We start from the raw sequence: 13,875 nt of genomic DNA on the forward strand, positions 1-13,875 counted from the left end.
ATGGACACGCTGAAAGATCAAGAGTGTTTTCATGGCTTCATCTACTGCTTCAAACTGTGCTTGCATAAGCAAACTCTGATTTTTCTGTCTTTCTGTCTGGTTAAATCTCTCCTGGTGTCTGTCTTGCACACACCATCAGCTTTACTGTCTCCTTGTCTTTCTCCTCTCGACCTGTAAATCTTTTTTGCCTCTTTATCACTCTCTCTCTCTCTCGTCCTGGTTGTCGTTCACCCTCCCACCCCCAATTCCATCCATCTGGACGTGTGTGCTAATGCTGTCATTGTATCAGGGTTGGCAGAAGCCTATTAGACAGAGCCTGGTGGTAGTAAGAATCAATATTGATCCATGGGGTTGGTCTAATGGACGCTGAGAGCAGCAGTGATTCCCCTTTGTCTGCTCAAAGATCCCATCACCCTAAACTCCTCACACATACGCACTCTCTCTCTCAGCTACATATACACAACTACACACACACACACATACACAGACATACACACACACATTACACAAAAACAGAGACACTGTTTTCTATTCTGTCTCACTCTGCTGATGTAGCTGCTGTGCTGACTGAGCACTTTACAGCTGCCCTTTGCATGTGTGTGTGTCTGTGTGTGTGTGTTGGGTAAACATGAACATTAGTGAACAATAACAATACCTACATAAACATATTAACATATAAACAATGGCCTGTGGATTCTCAGTTGTACCAATAGGCTAAATGTATTTCTCATTACCATACATCCCAAACAGAAGATTCAGGGCCACACACACTTAGTTCAGTGTCAGTTAAAACTCTAGCACGAAAACTTATTCATGATTTGATATCACAGAGTGTAGCAGGTAGCAGTGTGGACACCATCTCAATTTACATTTTGGCGCAACACCTGCTGAGATTTTCAGTGCCCGGGCTGTTGTATCAGCAGCTATTCGATGTCGCAGCATTTGCTGGGGAGCACTAAAATGAAAGTCGAGACGGCATCTGCAACAGCCACATCCATCATTCTTTGAAATTCAGACACAATAGGTATTTTGCACAGGAGACAGGGGACTTTAACTTGTCTGGAGTGTCAGTGAATAAAGTATATAAATATATAAGATAAAAGGCATATATAAGAAAAAAGTTTTAACAAGAGTTTTGAAGCTGAAGGGACAGGACAGCAAAAGTTTGGTCATCTTTGGTGACAGGGTGAGATTTTGGACTTTTAGGGGGCTGATGAAGCCTGATTACAGCGAATTTTCAAGTCACAGATGTGAGCAGGAGCCTGACCATCCAGGGGTTTAAAAACAAGCGGTAAAGTCTTTAAATCCAACCTAAAACTCACAGAGTTTGGAGTAATTCAAGTACAGAAAATGTGTGGACATTCAATGGTTAATTTCAGTAAGGCAGGACATAATGCAAAATACATCTGTGGTACCTCTGGACAGTTGCATATCATCTACATAGCGATGAAAATCTGTATTATGTGTACACACGATTTTACTCTGAGGTAGCACGAAAGGAGACCAAGAATATATTCCTGTCGGATCCCCCGAGGTGTGAGGGTCACAGGCGGGAGCTTTTCCAAGCATAACTGTCTACATGAAATGCATACTACCTCCAGGATTCTTTGGATTTTTGACCTTGTTGGATTGTAAGATTTCATGAGAGTACTATATAGTATATAAAATTCACACTCAGAAATTGAAATAAAATGACACACAGTAAATATAATGCGCTATATGATAAATACAGAAACAAAAAACAAACAAAAAACAAAATCAGTTAGATGGAATTTTGTCATCATTCATTTTATTATGTACAGCTTGCTTTTCCCACATGTCATTATTTCTACAGTATATTATTGTGAGCCCCTACAGCAGCATACAACATCCCTAAAGTTGTTTTTACACACACATATACACAAATACAAATAAAAGTTGAGGAAGCTGAGGTTTTTTTTTTCTTTTCTTAAATTTATTACTGAGAAATAAAGATCAAGAGATAGTCTGTGCGGCCCTCTACCCCCATAGTAGAACCTTGTGGTAAAATTTGTACTGCATACTTCTCGTTTTTTAAAAGAGATAACATGACAATCACTTGTTATCAATTTGAAAACATCCTCACAGCAAAGCTATTCTACATACAAAGTTTTACAAAGAACACACACACCTGTTATCTCAGCCGAGTCACCGAAAGAGAGGTTGCTTATGGGCAGCACAGTGTGTGTTTTAGATTAGAGATGGAAACTCATTCTGTGTGCAGTCACCTTGATCAAGCCTTCAGGCCCTGTAAGTTCCAAGGAAACATGCAGTGAGGAGTTCATTCCTCTCTTCAGCCTTCCATCGGTGGAAGGTAAACACTGTTTGAAATGACACAGCAAGTATTTTTTTTTCTTGTCATTTCACATAAAAGAAAGAGCAATGACATGTCCAAAAAAGGAAACAACAGAGCACATTACGCTTCAAGTGCTCTGTTTCTTAAATCGAAGATTAATGAAGGTCAGCTAGAAAGTTTTCAGAAACATTTGGAACAGTTTTAAATAGAACACAAATTAACGTTTACCAAGAAATATGTCTTTATTAATTTACAACAAAAACAATCAGAATGATAATAAAAAAGATATAAGTTCTAAAATATAAATTCTGTTAGTGACAGCTGGGGTTACGGGAAGCACATTTGATATCACAGTACCTTTTTATTATTTAAAAAAACTGGAGACGAAAAGCACTTTTAGACAGTTCTATTTTTATTTTAAAACATGTATAGAGATTCTACTCCTGTAATACAATTCCAGTTGTAAATTGTTTCAGCTTCAGCCACTGTGGCTGCAGAGGAGTGTCCACTGGGGAGAGATGACCTTCACTGTGCCTCTGGTGACAGAGCTAAATCAAAGCTGCTGCTTGTTTAAGACAGCCACTGTACACTGGCTGCTGCATGGCCCCTGGTGAATTATTTATACATGAAATGAAATGACCTCTGGCTCTTTGAAGACAGCAGGGGTAGGGCAAGGGCAAAACACACAGGGACGGGAAAAGGTAAGGGACTAGAAGAGAGAAAGAGGCAGAGACAAAGAAGGGTTTTACTGCATGTTTGAATATGCATGAGGTTTATAGGAACATAGAAGCGGAGTGAGAGAGAAACTGATTGCTGAGCTGTCTGGAGGAACCTGCAGGGGCCCTTGTTTGAGGTCTCTCCCAACCTGTTGGAGCAGCCGCACTCACACTCTGACTCACAATCTCCAGCTGTGTGTTTGCATTCTCCTGGATGTCTATCTTTGCGAGGACCGATATGACTTTTACACCTGGAGAACAAGGATGTTTTTGGAAAGTCGTGACATATTTATATGAATGCTTGAGGGTTTATTTCTGAGTATCGGTCTTAGTTGTAAGTAAATGTTAAAGTAAGGGACTGGGTCAGGCATGTAGATGTGACGGCTGAGATCAAGGTTAGGGGTGAGGGTGTGCCTCAGGTCACAGAGGGTCCTCATAGGTATAGAAGTACATGCGTGGATGCATGTGTGTGTCTGCTCTTCTGTCTACTTACAGTTGTCAACTCTGCTAACATTCAACTGAACGCTCATCAAGCAGGATATTCTGTTACGCAACACACACACACACACACACACATATACACACAAATACAGATCAGTGTCTTGTTCCGGGCCAAATGTATTCATATGCAAATATGCATTAGTGATTAACGTTGAATGTCAGTACTCAGTGTCATATTGCTCGGTAAAGAGTAAGGTGATGGATCAGGGTGATGGATGGGTGTCAAAGTGTTTGCCTTTGGCTCCAGATTCCTGTGCTTGTGTCTCACACGACTAGTCCATTTTTATTATTTCACCCTGACCATGACCTACCCCTAACCCACGTGGTTTCAGTTGTTTTAACTACACTTTAATTGCTATTCATAAAGAGATCATAGACAGATCATGGACTGCACTTGGCTGAATGTCATGAACCATCGCTCTTTCATCTCATTTCCTGTTGTGCTGTTGCTGTCCAATAAAGAATTTAAGAAATAATAATTACATCATGTTGGCAGTAAACATTTTGCAGATATGAGCAATATAAGAATTCTGACTTTGACAGGTTGCAGAAAAGTTTTCTCCCATCTTTGACTACCCATCCATTTTCACTACCTGCAAACCTTCTGAATGACAACTTGGCAGAGCAGCTGGCTTATCAGCTGTTTGGTTGACATGGTTGAATTGCAGGTTGAATATAAACCTTCTGGCCAGTTCTGCCTGCAGGAAGATTCTTATACTCTTAACTAAACCTGACATTTGAATGTGTCACTCCTGTTCAGTACCTAATTCATAATATGCGGTTGTCAATTCAATCATCACAGGAATTTTACAAGTAAAGGGTTTGGGAGGTTAAATTGAAGTTGAAGGCAACAAGCCACAAACACATCAGGAAGCCAAGCATGAAAAAAGCGACGTAATGAAGCAGTGCAGGACAACATTATTATAGACCAGCTGACAGGCAGCCTGACTGGTATGATAGCTTGAAATGTCAAATTCTTCCCAACAAATGTCAGTTGGTTAAAAAGGTTTCTTAAGTGCAAACAAACCAGCTCCTACACACTCTCTCTTTGTCTCTCTCCATACTATCCCGGTTCGTGCAACACGCCAGGAGAGATTATAGTATTAGACACTTGTGATTGTTCTGTGACATGCAGATGAGAAAAGTGCTTCTCTTAGCAGCCAAGTGGAAATAGCACCTTAAAGCATCTGTCACCTGGAGTCCAGCTGCTGCAGGCACATGGGCAGCAGTCACACACCTATATGAACATAACAGAGGGCCTTAAATTGTGGCTACACATCTTAAGACTTTTATGAAATGCTTTTGTTTTCATTTATTTGACTAATTTCTCACATTTTTGGCAAAATATTACAAAGGTACACCAGTCGCCAAGCTCAACCCACTGCAACTTGAGAAAACACATGCAAACAGACAAAAGTGTTGCAAAGTCTCACAACACATCCAAGAGCAGAAAGCCGCTGTGAGTAGCAGAGACAACAACCCATACAAATCAGTTTCAGCGGACACAAATAAGTGATGAACCTAGCTGAGATGTGCTTGTTGTTGCAATGATTTGCAGCTATGCGCCTCAAAAAGTTACTTAAGTGGGTCACTTGTCAGTGATTAGATGTAAATTAGCTGGTTAAGGATTTTTTGTTTTTGTCTTATTTGGTTGTGTTGTTGTTTTACAATGTTTTACAATTTCCCATAAACAGTTCACACAAATGCACAGCAGTGTGCACTGTATAAAAGCTGGAGAGAAAAGCTCCAGAAAAGCTCAATAAATGAATTCCAGAAAATTTAGAGCTGATCTGGCAAAAAAAGAAGAAGGTATGACTCAATATGTCTCCAGCTCAATCCATGCATATCCTAACAAACTCAAATATTGTTTTACAACAGCTGCAGTGTGTTCTGTATTCCTTTTGTCTCGGCCTGTCAACATTTGTTTAACTGTGGAGGACTCTCCAGTGCTGTGGCAGATCGTCATTCATGTCCAGTTATGTCAACAACAAGGAAAAAATGGGGAGAGAGAAAGTGGGATTTTTTTCTATTCAAATTAGTCCCAAATATGCATTTTGAATCCATTAAAACCACTAACAAGTTAAATATTTGGGGGGAATTACATGTTTTACTGCCATAACCATAAACAAGAACACTGCAGACATTTTTTCTGTCTTATAGAACACAATGATCATTTGTAAAATAACACTACCTCTCCTACCCAGCAAGGCTCAGTATGGATTAAATCATACTATTTCCCATATATGACCATATACACCATTAACTGACTTTTTCATTTGCTCAGCATTCTGTGTGTGGCTCGTTTTGTACACAAGACAAAATTCCAGCTTAGTTTTCAGAGTGAGGCAGGAAGGACTCATAAAAAAGGAATCTATCCACTTTGGATACACAGCAGACACACACACAAACATGTCCCACTCCCAACACTCACAACCAAGCTGAGTTCATAGGTTTTTCAGCCTCACATTGCTTTGTGTAATTATTTTACATATTAGATTGTGTTTTCTCCTACATATATTTTATAATATACTTAAATAAGCATTTTTGGAGCCTGCTCTTGTGCTCATGTGTCCATGAAAGAGAAACTGAAGTGAGGGTGGTAGACAAAAGAAAAGTGTGGTTTAGAGGAAGGTGGGAGGGGTTGGAGGGCTGGGTGGTGGTGGTGGGGGTCTTATTGTATTAGAATAACAAGGACTTCAAGCTGGCCCCTCCTTCAGATGCACTCACAGAGAATCACTGGGCGAGTGCCGGGACCTCCTTCTGTTTCTGACCCTCTGCATGCCTCATTAATTCCTTTAATTTTGTCATAGATTCATCCCAACACACACACACACACACAGACATATGCACACACATGTAAACACACACACACACACATAATACTCACAGTTCCCTGTGCCTCCACCCACCATGATGCTCCTGGCCCAAGGCATTGCCATATGTCCACCACATAGGCACTGGCAGCTCCTCTCTGCTTTGTACTCTCTGCACACACGCTTCAACCTCCTGCAACATGTGAAAAAGACCCTACAGAATGACTGGCAGGCAACCACAAAACACCCCGGGCTTTTGTGAAAGATGGTGGTTCAGTTAATCCCACTGTTGCCTTCCAGAAGTATTACTCAAATAGGTATAAATATAACCAAGCACAGTCTGATCCAGCACTGTTTCTTACTGAAAGTTTACAATTCATGTTACTTTCGACCATTTTAATTTATGTTAATTATGTTATGTTAACTTATGTTAATGGGTTACACATTCCCTTTTGGGTTGAGACATCAGTGCACGCTCTTATTTCCAAGCTAGTGCTTCTTGCAAACAAAACTTTTTTTTTAATGATTTTTTAAGTATTTTTGGGCAATCAGCATCAAAGTTCACCCTCTAAAACACGAGCTAACTTGTCACAGTGCCTCTTACCTTTATTTCACACAGAGAGAAATCAATAAACTGCCATATGTGGGCTATAGATGCTTCGTAAGCCTTTAGTGTTGCCGTAATGTGTAACCCTCTGGCACTCACTGAGCCTGTTCTTCTCCCCTCTGATGCTTCATGTTACACCTTATGTGCAAGCTGTCTGTCTGTCAAAGCTATAGCAGGTAATCATTTGACAGTGTTGATTTTCCTATCGCCTAGGTCATGGCAACCATTGACAAGTCCAGTAATGGATGTTTGTGTGACTCAGGATCTTGAAGTTACTTTTTTACTTGAAGTAACATCATTCTACTTCAAACCCAGTGATCGTTTCTGGGTTAATGGTTAAAAGCAAGGGGTCTATCATAAACTGTCGCTGTGTCATATTTCACAAATAACCATAACAAACTGAATGATAAATTAGTGATGCATGCATGACTTGCATTTATTTTGATAGGTGCATGTTTCAGATTTGGTTAAACTGGCCTACTCTGTCAAACTGGATAATGATACAGAAATCATACTTGATTTGACAGCACACACAAATCTGAGAGTGAACTTTCACTTTGACTGTTATTACCCTCCTTTTACGCAACAGGATGCACAACTCTATGTTGGCTTGTAAGCAAGTGAAACATCTGAATTTTGATCTGTAATAAAACCATCAGATCAACGGGAGAATTTTTTTCTTTGAAGTGAGAAGAAAAGATGAGAGAGGACAGAAACTGAACAATGAAAAAAATAACTCAAACCGACAAGCTGGCTGTGAACAATGGTCAACATGGCCATGCCAAAATGAAGACACATAAATCATGACATTGTTCTTCTATCTTCCGGGTTAAACAGAGACATACATGAATAAATCTGAGACCAGCTCTGCAAACAGTAATGATAACAATATACTGACAGGGAAAACAGGAAAATAAGAGGAGATTTGTGAGGAAGAAAGGATGGTTGCATAAAGAGAGTAACAAGGAGGACAGGATTAAGTAAACAATGAAGATGGGTCTCCCTCCCCTTCACTGGGCTGCTCTGTCTTCTGGCAAACCGGCCTGGCTGGAACAGGTAAAGCCAGCAGAGTGACTCAGCATCGGGCACTTGGACGTGCCCCAGATCCACCATCGCCGTGCATTACTGATGGAGAAGTGTCAGGCAAAGCAGGCCAGGACCCGTCATCACTCCAAACTATTACTGACATTCATAGGCAACGAAGGAACAGCTTCCCTGACACTTACTTAGCAAGAAAGCCAACTCAGCTGATGCTCAAGGAGAAGCAGAGAGAGAGTGAGTTGGTAGGAGAGCTGCACTGTCTGTGTTTGTGTGTCTATGCATCCTTGTAACTCTAAAGAGATAATCTCCCAGAAAGGTTCTCAATAAGTTTTTTTTCCTAAAAACAACAATGAGTTATCCTTCATAATTTTGCCATGAGGCTACAAGAACAAGCTGCTGACTTTTTCCTGAACCTTACTGCATTGCTCACTGAACACAGAGGCTTAAGGAGAATGATAAGATTACATGCATGCATGTGCAAAAGAAGTGGCCATGCAGCCTTATACATAACGTACATACATTGTATAAGTTCCCACTAATATGAGATTACAGCTATTTAACCCTCTTAACTGATTGTAAGATCTTATTGTAGAAAATTCCACAAACAATGTTCTATTATTGAGAGCAGTGGACGCAGCTTGCTGCACAACATGGAATGTAGAACACTCCTTCGAGATGAGACACCCTGTGTTTTTCTTCGTGTCTTTCGTGCCTGCGAGAGGGGAATGGGTGAGGAGGGGGGAGACTGGCAGTGGCAGACTGAGGGCAGGCAGACATGGTAGAAAGTAGGGGTGGATAAAAAAAACTCAAGTGGGACTGTTACATGATGATTACTTGTGTTGAAAATAACTCTCAAAAGGACAAAAGCGGTTCTTTTGCAGACTACTGTGAGACATCTACATGTGACTATGAAAGATCCAATGTGGCATCCCAATTGTGGTTGTTTTAAAGGAACGTGACACTTTTATGTCTACATGGTAATTATGGAGCAATATCAAGCAGGAGGTTAGCTTAGCTTAACATTAAGCCTGGAAATAGTGGAAACAGCTAACGTGTCTTGGTCCAAAAGGTAACAAAATCAGCCCAGCAATACCCATAAGATTGGTAACCCTTCATTATACAGGAAATGAACACACAAAAGTATGGCAGGCCAAACTTGAAGCAGAGAGCTGGTCTGGATGTTGGATGTTATCTTTGATGGATGTTAACAAAGTCTGTTTCCTCATCAGTTTGTGTTTGCCCTTATCTTAACCTGACTCCAGTCTTGCCCTAACCCCAAAACGTTATCTCTGCAGTGCCATAACCTAACCACAAGCACAGAGAACAGCAGTGCAGGGGGACACACTGTTTGTGTGGTAAGAAAGTACTACTCAAGGGTGAGCAGACACAAGACCATTTGAGTAACAACTCTACTGTTGAAGTGTGGCTGACATTAGGGTTTGTTTCCATCCTTTATTATCTTTGGACTGTTCAGGTCTGTGGCACTCATATGATTTCTTTTTTTAAAAATACTGCTTTTAGACTGTCCAAATATGATATTTCAATATAATGAAGTTATTTTCCAACCTTGAGAGGGAGACATGGATGGAGACAAGGCAACTGTTGCATCAGCATCTCCGATTCACTTGTCATCGTGTGTGTTTGAACGTTTGCAACTCTGTGTCTGATGTTTTCCTGTGTGATAGATTTCTGAGTGAGACTTTTTTGGATGGATAAAACTGAACTGGTGTGTGTCTGCATTAGATAACACTCTTACAGCCACAGAAATTTTCACCAGCGCTCTGCCAAGCCCCAGTCTCCCAACATGACAGTGCATCTCTTCACTTAAATCTGATTGCACCACACACCCCCTGCTGTCTAATGAGAGGATTAGACACTACATATTTCTTACAATCCCCTGTTGAAGTTACCCCTTCCTCTCCCTCTCTCTCTCTCTGCCTCGTTCTCCTCCTCCTCCTCCTCCTCCTTCTGCACTCCGTCAGGCACACTGCTGCATTTACTGGTCTCTGTGGTTTAATAGAGTATCTTCTGGCCTGCTGACGCATGGAAAGCACAAACATTCACACATGCGCAAATAAGACCTCTAAACGCCTACACACACCCACACATATGGCCACATAAACTCATGTATACGCACACGTGCACGCACACACACACACACACACACACACCAACCTAGGCTGCACACAGTACAGAGAATATTTATGCTCAGAGTGTTTTGGTTTTTAAAAAAGTCCACAGTGCAGTAAATGGTGGGGCCTCAGTTTCCCTCTTTCAAGTTGACTGTGGGAGTGTGTACTTGATTGTGTGGTGAACATGAAGGATCTGAGGACGATCACAACCATCCTTGATAAAAGACATAAAGCTAAATCAGACCTGCCACTATAATTACAGGCAGGAATCTAAAGAATGCTGTGAGTCTGAACTGAGTCTGACACCATGTAAAGGGCCCCCATGCAGCTGATTTACCCACTCCCAGTGTGTGTGTGCGTGTGTGTGTGGATGGATGTGTATTACTCATGTTGAGGGGAAGTAAATCTGTTCAAACAATCATGTTGCAGGAACTCACCTTCCTTTTTAGGACAAAACACAAGTCCCCACAATGTAAATTGTTAAATTTTAGGGTAATGACTTGGTTTACCATGAGGCTATGGTTGGATTTATGTTAAGGTTAGGGTTGTGTGTGTGTGTGGGAAACTTTGAGCTTGGTGTCAGGGTTGCCATTCATCATAAATGATACTTTATCCACAGCTTTACTAACAGCAGATAAAAGGCAGATCACTAACTTTGCCCAACATTAAGCTGATCATTGGAGTCTGATCCTGCAGTAGTAAATCTAAAATATACTTGTGCATTTTTTCCGAGCCCATTCGCTCGAGTTTGTGTATGCATACGTTTTTGAGGTTTACCATATACAGCCTGGGGTGTGCTGTGCTCTTCTTCATCCAGAACAGAGAGAGAGACCATGCCGCCCCCCGTGGTGCACATCCCTTTCTTTTTCTTTCACACACAGTCCTCTGGATCTACATGGTGGGCTATAGGTTTGCTTTATGAACAGCTGAAACTAAAACTTATACAAGAGGATATGTAACTAAAACAATATCCATCATGCAAGTCCCACAGTCCTCAAACGCCACCTGGAACTTCAACAGACTGCTCACATTGTTGACATAGTTCTCTGTCTTCGTGTTTTCACCGTCGTGGTTTCACCAAACAGGTGGTCCTCATTAATGCTTGTCTTGAAAAATGAGCCGAGGCAAAGCATAACACATGCAAGCTTCCCCTCATGATGTGTTTGGATGTTTAATGTTGCTTTCACTTTTTTTTAAAACTCTACTCTCTGCATAAGACATCAGATCAGCAGTGATTCCTAACGGACCACTTCAAATCTTCTCTCTAGTTGTGATACATCTCCCTTTGTCTCTGGTTTTTATAGATACTGACGATGGCCGACTCAGACAAGGATGTTATTTGTCTCTACTTTACAAGTTCAAATATGTCTCTGACAAAAGCATAAAACGTACACAGACACGGCGGCACACAGAAAGGTTGTGTTTTACTCCCGAGTGGAATTCCAGCTGCCTTGTTTCTGGCTGATCTCGGCAATGAGGAGAATGTCAGAGTGCGACGACAGAGATAAGAATGGCACCTGGAGAATTTACACTACGGCACGTTTGCGTACTTCAGAGAATATGCAAGAAAAGAGCAAACATACTTCCGCATACAATACTGTTACAGAGCCTTGTTAAAGATGGATCGATAAGAAGATATGATCATCAGCACAATGTCAGTTGTGTTTTCTCGTTCAGTGTGGCCCAGGAAGCTGGGAAGACTGTAGATTAATAATTTAAATGTTTTGCATACTCTGTGCTCGAGGTATGTGGCTGCCTGTGTGTGTCATCTCCTGTGAGTGTGTTAAGTAAAGTGCACTGTGCATGATGGTATATTTAATGCACGCACATCAGTGTGTGCCTTCAAGTGTGCATTTTAGGAGTGTAATGTGACACCGAGGTCTCGCGGAGGGAGGGACTGAATCTCTGACCCCATCTGGAGATACCGACTTCCAAACTCTCTAAAGGCCTCGCTGCTAATGGAACATGATTCCAGATGAACTGACTGTGGATGTGTACAGACAATAATCCAATTACAATAACCCCCACCTCAACCAACACTGCCCCCAAAGAAAATACCAGATAATCAAAGAAGATGGCCAAGTTTAAGAAGGTGACACCACAAGATAAAGAAGTCCTTAATCACTGTAATTAGACAAAACTGAGAAGTCATATTCTGACATTTCAAAATGTCATCAATGAAATCAGCCAAATCACATAATGAAATTTTGACACCAACTCAAAAACATCTTTACATTACATCTTCGTTATCTCCCGCATGTCAGATATGTTGCACATTTAACATGCAAGGTGCACACATTGCTCAAAGATACACAACTACACAGTGCTCTACTTGACTCACAATCAACAATGTTCATCAAAGTCTTCAAAAAGTAGAATAAGCTGGGAAGCCTGGAATATATCAAACGCTGTACAGATTTACAGCTTTCTGTGTCATTACTGACATCTCCACAAGGAGGTTTCGGTTAACAATTTGAGCTCAAACGATCTGACCTCATTGTAAGCTGTCAGTTTGTTTTGATAGGCTGGGAAAGCAGCAGAGATACACCTCTTACTCTCCCTTCCCTGCTTGCTTGTGTGTGTGTGTATGCTGCATTTGTATACTATAATTATACTAAATATAACCAGAAGAAAAGTGAATTGTCTTCCAGTTTTGGCAAAGCTCATGTTTTTATCTTGTCCTCCTATCAGCGCGTTGGATAAACTGTCCTGTGCATCTCCGTTTCACATGAAGTCATTTACAATGCATCTGGAAAGCATATAACCATTAAGGCCTGGCCGCTTGGACAGCTCCACCCTCACAGACTGTTGCTGGTTTGGACTGTGCTGCTGTTGAGTGTACAGCACATACCACAGAGCCTATAGACCACTTGTAACATGCTCAAGTGCGCATCGCAGTGACATATCATGTTGTTTGACAACAGCACGTTCGCAGTGGAACCCATTTATCATTATTATTAAAAATAATTATTTGATTTATTTGGCCTGCATGGTGGCTCAGTGGTGAGTACTATTGACTCACGGCAAGAAGATCCCGGGTTTGAGTCCTGTCTGTGTGGAGTTTGAGTTTCCTCTGGGGGCTTTGGTTATCACCCATCGTGTCAGTCTCCCATCAGCGCACTAACTTAAAACTGCAGTTGGTTGCCAAGCATTGCACAATGATCCTAATACTTAGGACACATTAGTAAAGAAGTCAACGCAGATAACGGATTTCACTACAGGGAGGAGTAAAGGAAAACTCATTTCAAAATACTAATCTAGTGCCAACACCAAACTGTTGCATTGTTTGTACCTTTCCTTCTTCTCCACAAAGGTCTGCATGTATTGTACATTCCTCAGTCACAGCTCCATCTGTTTGTAGGAAGAATGGAGAGGCCCTCAGCAGACCCCTGAGAGATTTAAAGTATGCCGGCCTCCTGCAGTCTCCCAGCAAACACACTGAACACTCTGCTTGGCTCTGGCAGACCGGTTTAATTCAGCCTGGGCCTCAGGAGGAGGTGAACCAGTTGGAGCCCAGCCAGGTAAATGGCTCAAACTAACAGCCATGACATATCAGAAGACATCACTCTCAACCTCTACATGCCTTTGCCTCTCACTGCCGTCAGCCCCCTCTCTGACACTGTTCATGTGTTTGTATAATGCGACCTTATATGCAGTGACCGGGGGGGAATACAGCTCCCGTCCTTGTGGTAGATATGACCACCAATCTGCCCCTTTTACTGTGCAATTACTTTCATTTTAATAAGATGAC

Source organism: Scatophagus argus, chromosome 1, assembly GCF_020382885.2.
Source record: "Scatophagus argus isolate fScaArg1 chromosome 1, fScaArg1.pri, whole genome shotgun sequence".
Classification (NCBI taxonomy): Eukaryota; Metazoa; Chordata; class Actinopteri; family Scatophagidae; genus Scatophagus; species Scatophagus argus.